We start from the raw sequence: 11,665 nt of genomic DNA, 5'->3' as shown, positions 1-11,665 counted from the left end.
TAAAATGTTTTCAAAACTGTTTTTATTGAGTCAAGAAGGGGATAATGAATTTATTAGATTCATGCTTGTTATCTAACCACTCTTTAGCACCATTCTAGACTTACTGATTGCAGATAGTACTAAAGATACTAAAGTGGATCAACCTGTCAACTTTGTTCACACTTGCTGAGATTGTTTGAAGGAACCGAAGCTGACCTCCAACCTAATTTGACTTAACTGCTTGTCTTGGGGCTTGATATACACTGGATCGGATTCCTCCTTCAGGTCTGAAAGGTAAAAGTCTGAGTGATTTTGGTTTCCTTCTCTCCTCCCTTTGGCATCCTAATAATATAAAATAAAAGATTGAGATGATTTCTTGCGGTTTAGAGGGGTAGGAGCGTCTCCTGCGACCCCATTATTCTACTCTAATAGAATGATCATACATTGTTGGAAGCGAGGGGTAGGTACATTACTGATGACCCCACTATTCGCCTACACTTTGTCAAGAAAAGAAAAAGAAAAAAAAAATAATAAAAAAATCGAAAAGAAGGTGAATAAGATGGACTGCATCAGCATCTTTGTTTATTGGAATTGAGATAAAAAGGATTCAGAGAAGGGAGATATAGAGTAAAAGAAACCAGAACAAGACTACTTGTTTACTCAGATACCTGTTGGAGTAAGAGTCCATGTGTCTTGTGATCGATACTCCCAAGGTAAAGCATACACATTTATTTATGTTAAGAAATGAGGTTGGTAGAGGGGAATGTCAGACATGATTTGCTAAGATGTTGGCTAGGTGAATTTGGTTGCTAAGCTAGGATATTGTATAATGTGCTTCTGTGATTAAAACTTCTTAGATGTGGATTGCAATATTGTAGAGGTGATGATTCTAAGTTTTAAATCATGTGAGTCCCTGCTGTTTTCAAAACCTCTTTCAGAGAGACTGCCCGTCTGTTTTGCTTGAGGACAAGCAAAAGGGTAAGTCTGGGAGAGTTGATAGACCATATATTTTACCCATTTTTAATCATGGTCTATAAGTATTTTAAAGTGTTTTAAGATACAATTATTATGTTTTGGAGTCTATTTAGAGTATTTACAGGTTCAGAGACGTTTAGGAGAAATATGGTGATTTTGGAGTCTTTTGGAGCCTTTGGAAGTGCAGAGTTGCACAGATGCGTCAGATGTTTAGCTATGGATGGAGACTTTCCAACCGTTAGATTGCGCCCATATTTTGACACAAGATAGAGCTTTTAGTTAGCTTTTCAATTCCACCGGTGTTAGGTCAATCAGCATCCTGTAGTAGACGTTATGCCCGTTTTACTGAAGAAGGGTCAGTCTGCCTCGCGAGAGGAAGCTACCGAGAAGAGGAAGCCACGTCGATCAATGCAGCACTCTGCACGTCGATCGATGGAGATCTCAAATAGTGGGCCTTGTATATTTTATGACTGCATGAAGCCCAAAAGCCACAAATTATCAAAATGCCCTTAGACGACCAGAAACCCTATTTTACTGTTTTCTAAACCATTGTTGACAGCAGACTTCTTTACGTTTTCAGTTTCATTGTTTCTCTTAGAGGAGAGAAGGGAAGAATTCCTACCAGAGTCGTCCTGGAACTCCTTTGGTTTTATTTATCTATTTCACTTCAGTTTTTCTATCTATTCATCCATGATTTCTGTTTTCATGTCTGAGTAGATCCACCTGTTAGATCCAGGGTTCAGATAGGTTTGTGGGATTAGTGATACCACTCAAATTACCCTAAGGAGTGTTACTCTCATCAAAAGAGGTTCAGATGTAGTACTTAGGGATCGAATCCACAAGGAGCTAGGGAACAATTAAATCTAGTGTTTATTAATTCTAAATGTTGCGAATGTTTAAACGAAATAGCAATAGTAACAAGCGAGTAAATAATAAATGTAACTTGGTTGGAAATGATATTAGATGTAGGGCCACTATTCAGGTGTTGGAGATTATAATACCTATAGATGCCTAACTGTTGCATGCATGATATATTAGAGCTCATTCGCTTAACTCAGTGATCAGCTGTCGCATGTAACACTGGTTAACATACTAGATCTCGTGTCTCAACAGTTAGTATGCAGAGAATGAGAAAGTGTCTATCGATGGTCTATTTAGACGTCGACCGATACACCTTTGCCAACGTCGATCGATTGTCAGTTGAGGACATCGATCGACGGGTTCTAGCCAGGCCTATGCGTGAGTATGAAATGCCCTACTAAGATGCTAAATTGGCGGTTAGCCCTCTCTAGCAATCCTAATATGATAGATAGATGTCAGGATGGGATAACAAGGGTGCTTGAGTATGCAATCCTATGACCAAGTTCTAGTTAGCAAGGCTAAAACAAGCAATGAATACAAATCTATCATGAATATCACAACAAGGCAGATCTATAGTTTGGGGCTAATCCCACAAACCTATTTGAACCCTGGATCTAACAGTCGAACTACTCAGACATAGCAAAGCAATTCATAACAATAAAGGAATAGAAACTCATAGTATAGATGAAAAGAAATAGAAACAAGGAGTTCCAATCACAAATGATCTTCTCTCCCAAATGAAACTTGTAACAAAACTAGGTCTAGAAAAAGCTCTCTGCCGTCAAAAACACTTAGGCAGTATATATTCTACTAGGTTAAAAACTCGTCAGGGCATTTTGGTAATTTAGCTTGGCTTTGGTTTTTAAGTCTGCTGAATCCAAAATATCGCGTCTGGTGTCTTGACATCGATCGATGGTACTTGTGTACATCGATCGATATTGATCTTCATCTGTCGAGGCATTTTCTGATATCGATCGTCAGCACTGATGCGCATCGATCGATTGTTCTTACTCTCGTCGACCTCTAAGTGGTCAGCTCGGGTGAAATGTCCTTTAAGCTCCAAAATGCTCCAAAGTCATAGCTTTACTCCGAAATGCACCTGAACCTGAAAACATACCTAGAAGAGTAGAAAACATAGATATATATATAGTAAAATACTTATATACCATGGATAAAAATGGGTCAAATTCAAGGTATATCAACTCCCCCAGACTTACCCTATTGCTTGTCCTCAAGCAAAACATACAGGCAGTCTCTCTGAAAGAGGTTTAAAAATATTTGGGGACTTAAGATTTTAAAGCATAGAAATCTTTTCTCAACAATTTTTCAACCACATTTAAAAAGTCCTAATCACAAAAGAACACTATGCAAAATCCTAGCTTAGCAACCATTTCTAACATAACACAACTCATCAATTCACGTCTGACATCCCCTCTACTGATTTTATTTCTTAGCATAAATATAAAGTGAATGCTTTACCTTGGGAGTATCGATCACAGGATGCAAGGATTTCAGACAGGTATCTAGAGCTGCAGGTAAAAGTTAGTTCCTAGTTTCTCTCTCTCTAAATTTCTCTCTTGAGTCAAAGTCTGCTTCCATTGCAGGATTAGTGACCAAGATTGGACAGGCTTCCATGAATCAAAACTTAATGGTGGTTGCCACCAAGTTCTGTTCACTTCTTTTTGACCTATATCCAAGAGTTCTTTGCGAAAGCGAGCCTTGAAGATTGCCGCCTCCAAGTCCCGTTTCGAACTCTTTTATTTGAGTCTTTATGAATCAAACCTTAATGGTTTTAGCCACCAAGTCCTGTTCAGACTCATCCTAATTAAACAATAGATCTTATTTATTTTATTTTTATTTTTATTTTTTTAAATACTCACTAACTAATCTAGGGTCGAAATATAGAGAGAGAAAATGTGATAAATAATCTAAACCAGGCGTTACCTTCCAGACATGTCTGAAGAATCCGATCCCATGTATACCAAGCCCCAAGACAAGCGGTTATGTCAGGTTTAGTTTTGGAAATCAGCTTTGGTTACTTCATACGGTTCAAGGCAAGTGTGTAGTTGATAGGTTGATCCGCTTTAGCATCTTTAGTGCTATCTGCAATCAGTAAATCTAAAATGGTGCTAAAGATTGGTTAGATATTCATGTTTAAATCAATATAAGATTATAGTCCCTATTTTCAATAGCTAAGCATAATTTATTAAAATTTCTTCTTACATAAGAATAAAATAAATTATATTAGTAAATCTCCCTCCAGACTTAAATTACACTGTCCCAGTGTAACTCAGTCGGAGTTATGGTGAATAGTTCATGATGTACGAAATGTAACAAGTAAGGAAGAAACATCTGACCGGATTAGATATCGATAGATGTGAAAGTGTTACATCGATCGTCGTGTGGTTGTCTATGTCGAGCGATGTCGACGTCTCGTCGTCGGTCAATATTTAGGTCCTCCTACTTGGGTCTCCTAAATCTGAAAGAAATAAAACAAAAGTAAATAAATGCTAGCTAATAAAACCTAAATAAAATACCTAATAGTGGGTTGCCTCCCACTCAGCGCTTGGTTATAGTCATTTAGCTTGACTGTGGTAGTGATTGGTTATTGTGTCGAGAAATAGCTGCTTGTTGGAAAGCAAGCATCCACGTCATCTCTGCACATTCTGGACCAAGATGCAATGAAACTTCTTGTGGCCTCATCATTTCTTGTCCATTTGTCATCCATCTTCTCAAGTACATTGGAGATGTTCTGTAGCCTTTCTTGAACGTTGTCAATGCTGACCTTGTGCCAGCCTATGTTGTCATAGGCGTATGCTGAAAGATCTGTCAGTTCCTTTTGCATTGACTCTACTGTCTTGTGTATCAGCTGCTCGCCGATTGGTGTAGACTCGGCGTCGATCGATGCGATTATGTGTTCGTTGGTCGATCTCGGCGTGTTGCCATCGATCGATTTTGCTCGTGTCCTGTCGATCGATGCTGATATCTGGTGTTGAGCTGCGAGTTGCCTCTGAATGGCTTTGACTTCTTTCTGTAGCCATTCTGCGTGGCTGTCTAGTCCACTGATTTTGTTGTCGAATGGAAAGTAGATGTCATCGCAGCATTTGTCCAGTCGTTCATCCATGGTGTCTAGAGCAGTGTAGATCTTGGATGTGATCTTGTCAACCTCTGCTGCTGTGTAAGGAAGTAACTCCACAGGTTTCTTGCCATCGATCCAAGGCCCTCGTAGCCTGTCGATCGATGCTGATTTTGCCTGCAAAAAATTTTGATTAGTAATGTTCTCAATATCCTTTTGGGCATGAAGTAATTGACTAGACAATTTGTTTAAATCTATCATGACTGGTGATATAAAGCGGTCATGCATGTCCTCGTAAGTCTTCAGCCTCTTATTCATGGCTGAGACTTTAGCGTCGAGCGATGTGAAGGTACACATGTCGATCGATGTGGCTGGTTGTTGGTCCTTCTTGCGAATGGTGTCCAGATCTTGATGTAGTAGCTCGATTTTAGTGCTTAGCCAGTCCACGTTGTTGTTGAGAGGGCAGTAAAGGTCATTTATCCTCGTGTCGATGTATGAGACTTCCCATTCATCCCTGTGTTGTGTTGAACATTGCGGTTCTGCAGGGATCTGGGCTGTAGGAAGACTGACGTCGATCGATGTTGTATGTGGTGCGTCGATCGATGCTGAGGTCGTAGCTTCCTTCTCAAGTTGCTGACGTAAACTCTCAATTTCTGTCCTCATTTCTGCCATACATCTGAAAAGCTCATTGTAGCCTCTATCCAAAGGCTGATGTGTTTCTTCTACGAATGATTTGAGCTCCTCTCCCAATTTCTCTTGAGCTCCACAAATACCAAACACCATCTCATCGATTTCATCTTTGGTATAGAGTTCTGGTGCCAGTCTTGTGAGTGTGAAGGAAGTGGCATGTTCTAGAAGACAGATGTGGCTCTCTTCAAAAAGAGATGCTCTTTCCAGTAATTTCCTGATGTTTTCCTTTGTGACAGGTATCATCTCACCAGCTACGCCTCGTGCGTGTCCACACTCATCTCTGTAGACTCCACACTCGTCCCTTTGTTCCCAAGTGAACTTTCTGGCTCCATACATGTCAAAAGCGGGTTCCCACATTCATACCGTCTGTCGATCGACGTCGGTTCATCTATATCGATCGACGTTGGTGTTACCCTGTCGATCGATGTCTCCATTGTACCGTCGATCGATGCTTGCCCTTTTGGTTGGCGTCATAGATCTGGATTGATCTCTGTTGTGGCGACTCCTGCGTGGTTGTTAGGATCTGTTTGAATGACGTCTGGAGTGCCACGCTGCTGTGAGAATAGGTTGTCAGGTCCATTGGCTACTTGAAGGATGTCTGCTATGTCCTCTCTGGACACTTGTAAAATCCTTCCATCCATTGCACGTGCATTGCCATCTGGGTCCCTGAAAATACCAAATTCATCAGGTGTTAGAAAACCGTAATCAATGTTTGCATAATCATTTAATTTAGAAATATAAAGATTAGGGTTTAGAGTAGTATCGATCGATGTAGATACAGTTGCATCGATCGATGGCAGAGTAATTTCTACAGAACTTGTGTTCTTGAGATAATTGCTCTTCATGGATTTTTCTGTTGATGTAGAAGGAAGAGTGTTCATCTTTTTTGCTTGTGTGTTTGCTCTGATGTGTGTAGGTGGTTTCGGAGGTGGAAAACAATTTATATAGGTATCTGTAAACCTAGTTGGGGAGGGAATATTCTCCTGCTCCTGAATTTTCGCTGCAGCGCGAATATCGATCGATGTTCATTTGTGGGTGTCGATCGATGTGAGCGGTTGTTTTGCTGGACGAGGGTGGGTATCGACCGATGTGGAGTGGCACAGCGTCGAACGATGTTGGAAACATGTTGGTGAACTTATGTGTTTCAAGTCTTTCATCCTGCAAAGACATTTCTATTGCACGTTCTTTCCAATAATCCTCATCGAATTCCTCTGTATGTTCCTCATTAGGTGAAGTAATTACAGTGTCAACTGCAAAACATTCATGAAAACCATTGTCTGCCCAACTGCCTATGGAATAATCATCATGTCCTCTCTTGCTTGGATGTTGGAAGGCAAAATGTTGGTAGTAATGATTAGGTGAAGCGAAATGGTTAACTGGATGCATTACGTCGAGTGACGTGTTGTTGCGCTCATCGGTCACCGTTGACTCATTGGAATCGATCGATGGAAAGGTTGGAGTGTCGATCGATTCCGAGTACTCTGTTTCGTACTCCAATTCATACTCTGCTCCACAATGCCATGCGCCAATGAAGCCAAGTTCTTTCCCATAATCCACAAAATTAATGACCTTTCTCTTAGGTCGGATGGGGTTGTAGTGGATGTTTGGGTCTATGAGCGTTAGACACAATTTGTTTTTGTTCATGTCACATACAGCTCCTACTGTAGCTAAGAATGATCTTCCAAGCAGAAGTGAAGAGTTCTAGTTAAGCTCGATGTCTAGGACATGAAAATCTACAGGGACAAGGGCATTACCAATCTGTACCTCCAGATCTCTTATGATACCTCCTGATCGTTTCTCTGAAAGATCCACGAAGGTGAAGGATTCCGTTGAAGGTTCGATGGTCAAACCAAGCTGGTCTGCCATGATCCTAGGGTGGATACTAACTGATGCTCCTGTGTCACACATTGAATGGGGAAATTCAACACCCTTGACTACGCATGATATTGCAAACTTCCCAGGATCACTCTTCTTCGTCAATGTGATCATGTGTTTCATCTTCTCTCTGACTTGATGAAACATTCTCCGAATGTCCTCCTTAGTTACCTTTGTTTCTCTGAAGAACATCCACAACCGGTGTGTGAAGTAAGCTTCATCAAAAGGTTTTTCGATTGGGATTCTGAGGACTCAGTGAAACCATCCAATCGTTTTCCCTCTTAAGGTTTTTAGGAATCTTCTCCTTTCTTTTCCTTAACCTTCTCCCTCAATTCTTGTTCTTCTTGAACTGATTCTGGTGAACTATTTAAAGGTTGGGTTTTGGTTCGGGTGGGTTAGCTAATGGTTTAGGTGGTGGTCTGAGTGCGTTGATGTAATCATTATCAATCGAGGGTAACCACACTCGGTATGTCAGAGGTACCTGTCGATCGATGGGAGGTGTGTTTTGATGATCGACGTCGGACTCACTCTTTCGATCGATGGTTGGCTCAACCGATCGATCGATTTTATCATAGAAAGGGGAGGGTGGGTGAGGATGCTTAGCTGCGAATTCTTCATGAGTTAGAATTCGAACTGCATTGCAATCAGTCGATTTGGCAGACGACGTCGATCGATGACTGGAGTAATCCGTCCATCGATCTTCATCATGGTTTGTCGATCGATGCGAGTTCATCGACATCGGTCGACACCATTGGGATCCGCCGAGACTCATGGAGCTTTCAATTTCGAAGACTCCTTCCTCAAGCTTTTCATTTCTCACCACTTGCCAGAAATCATCATCTATGATGGCATTTACGTGGTGTTTCCCTTTGTCGGCTCATGCCTCTCTAGCGAAAGCTTCTTGCCTCTTTATAGTCTCGCCCGTCTGAATTACTTGGGTTTCAAGTTTTCTCACCTGAGTCCCTAAGGTCTCGATTTTGGTGTTCAGATTGTTGTAGGCGGAGTCTATCTTACCGTTGAAATCCACGGTGATTTGTTGTTGTCCCAACAATACTGGATCAAGCATCTCTTCGATCTTGCTTTCCTGAGTCTGGGGTGGTAGATTTTGGTAGTAAGAGTTTGAGTAGCTTTTGCTGTTGTTGAAGGATTTTTGAAATTGTGAACTTTGGTTACTTCTTTGGCCATTTCCAAAGAAGTTTCTGTTTCCGCCCTGGTTTCCAAATTTCTGGAATCCGGTACCTCCGATGTAGTTCACATTTTCTTATCCTTCTGTATCTGGTACTTCTCCTTCAGCTGAACAGACTTGCTTCCTAAGAAGCTCGTGCACCACATCTAACTTAGCTCTTACTTCGTCCATATGTTCCTTCCCGATAGAGGCTACAGACTTCTTCCGTCCAGAGTCAGTGTTTTTGGTGCTGCTGCTGTTAGCAAGGTTTTTGATAAGTCTCACAGCTTCCAACGGATTCCGAGTAGTGAAGTTTCCTTCACTCGCCATATCAAGAGCCATTTGATACTGTAAGGCGAGACCTCGGAAGAAAGTGCTTAACAGCTGCACTTCGTTAAATCCGTGGTGTGGACAGTCTCGCTGGAAGAACCTAAATCTAATCCACGCGTCTTTGAAGGACTCTCCAGCCTTCTGTGAGAATATGGAAATTTTGTTCTGAAGTTCTTCAGCGCGCGCCTCATCGAAGAAGTTTCGTAAGAAAGCATTCTTGATGTCGCTCCAGGATGTTAAAGATCTTGTGGGTTACTGCCTAAGCCAGTGCATCGCTTCTCCATTCAGCGTGTATCTGAAGACTTGCACAGCAGGTAATCTTCGGGGACTCCTTCCATCCGAATAGCAGCGATTAGATCCTCGAACCGTTCCAGATGGTCCATAGGATGCTCGTGCGGTAACCCAGAGTAGGGTATCTGCGACACGAGAGTTTAGTATTAAGGCTTCAACTCGAAATTATGCTTCTGGATCTCCAGAAGTCGAATAGCTGATCTGTTGGAATAGTACTCATCTGGGTGATTGTAGTCGGCCAGTGGTTTCGATCGAGCGTCCTCATCTACAAGTCCCCTGAGCATCTATTTTCTGACCTGTTGCATTACGCAGATGACCGGCCTGGTCATACAGGTTTCCGTTCCCGTCCTGAGTTAGAATAATAATGTTTACCATTTTTGACGACACGGTATCGATCGACGTACGCGGTTTGTAATATCGATCGTTGTCGAATGATTGGGATCGTCCCTGAGCATCTATTTTCTGACCTGTTATCGCAGATGACCGGCCTGGTCATACAGGTTTCCGTTCCCGTCCTGAGTTAGAATAATAATGTTTACCATTTTTGACGACACGGTATCGATCGACGTACGCGGTGTAATATCGATCGTTGTCGAATGATTGGGATCGATCGACGATGATGGTCTGGTGTCGGTCGACGGTTGGTTGTGCGTGTCGATCGACGAAGTTGTTTTTGCGTCGAGCGATATGGAACGTTGACCTCTACGGATGGTGCGTTCCAAATGAGCAGGATCGTCTGAGAACAGCAAGTCTTTCTCCTTGTTGCTTCTGGTACCGCTGGGCATGCACCTGAAAAGACAAGAAAAAGATTATTAGAAAGGGAGTAAAGAAAAGAATAAGAATCAATAAAACTAAATCTAATGGCGATCAAAGCTCCCCGGCAACGGCGCCAAATTTGATACCACTCAAATTACCCTAAGGAGTGTTACTCTCACAAAAGAGGTTCAGATGTTGTACTTAGGGATCGAATCCACAAGGAGCTAGGGAACAATTAAATCTAGTGTTTATTAATTCTAAAGGTTGCGAATGTCTAAATGAAATAGCAATAGTAACAAGCGAGTAAATAATAAATGTAACTTGGTTGGAAATGATATTAGATGCAGGGCCACATTCAGGTGTTGGAGATTATAATACCTATAGATGCCTAACTGTTGCATGCATGATATATTAGAGCTCATTCGCTTAACTCAGTGATCAGCTGTCGCATGTACCACTGGTTAACAGACTAGATCTCGTGTCTCAACTGTTAGTATGCAGACAACGAGAGAGTCTCGATCGATGGTCTATTTAGACGTCGACCGATACACCTTTGCCAACGTGGATCGATTGTCAGTTGAGGACATCGATCGACGGGTTCTAGCCAGGCCTATGCGCGAGTATGAAATGCCCTACTAAGATGCTAAATTGGCGGTTAGCCCTCTATAGCAATCCTAATATGATAGATAGATGTCAGGATGGGATAACAAGGGTGCTTGAGTATGCAATCCTATGATCAAGTTCTAGTTAGCAAGGCTAAAACAAGCAATGAATACAAATCTATCATGAATATCACAACAAGGCAGATCTATAGTTTGGGGCTAATCCCATAAACCTATCTGAACCCTGGATCTAACAGTTAAACTACTCAGACATAGCAAAGCAATTCATAACAATAAAGGAATAGAAACTAATAGTATAGATGAAAAGAAATAGAAACAAGGAGTTCCAATCACAAGTGGTCTTCTCTCCCAAATGAAACTTGTAACAAAACTAGGACTAGAAAAAGCTCTCTGCCGTCAAAAACACTTAGGCAGTATATATTCTACTAGGTTAAAAACTCGTCAGGGTATTTTGGTAATTTGGCTTGGCCTTGGTTTTTAAGTCTGCTGAATCCAAAATGTCGCGTCTGGTGTCTCGACATCGATCGATGGTACTTGTGTACATCGATCGATATTGATCTTCATCTGTCGAGGCATTTCCTGATATCGATCGTCAGCACTGATGCGCATCGATCGATTGTTCTTCCTCTCATCGACCTCTAAGTGGTCAGCTCGGGTGAAATGTCCTTTAAGCTCCAAAATGCTCCAAAGTCATAGCTTTACTCTGAAATGCACCTGAACCTGAAAACATACCTAGAAGAGTAGAAAACATAGATATATATATATATAGTAAAATACTTATATACCATAGATAAAAATGGGTCAAATCCAAAGTATATCAATTAGCCCCAAACTATAGATCTGCCTTGTTGTGATATTCATGATAGATCTATACTTATTGCTTGTTCTAGAGTAATTAACTAGAATATTGATCATAGGATTGCATACACAAGCATCCTTGTTATCCCATCCTGACATCTATCTATCTTATTAGGATTGCTAGAGAGGGCTAACCGCCAATTTAGCATCCTAATAGGGCAAATCATCTCGCGCATAGGTCTGGCT

At 41.4% G+C, this 11,665-nt stretch overlaps 1 non-coding gene across 1 annotated transcript; it reads left to right on the top strand.

Moving 5' to 3' along the window:
- The first annotated feature begins 9,018 nt into the window (after nt 1–9,018).
- On the top strand, nt 9,019–9,124 carry LOC117129113. The gene has a single exon (XR_004452692.1). It is a non-coding gene; the product is annotated as a small nucleolar RNA R71 (small nucleolar RNA).
- The last annotated feature ends 2,541 nt before the right edge of the window (nt 9,125–11,665 follow it).

Source organism: Brassica rapa, chromosome A01, assembly GCF_000309985.2.
Source record: "Brassica rapa cultivar Chiifu-401-42 chromosome A01, CAAS_Brap_v3.01, whole genome shotgun sequence".
NCBI lineage: Eukaryota > Viridiplantae > Streptophyta > Magnoliopsida > Brassicales > Brassicaceae > Brassica > Brassica rapa.
Note: the sequence above shows the minus strand (reverse complement) of the source record. Positions and strands in the feature narration are given on the sequence as shown.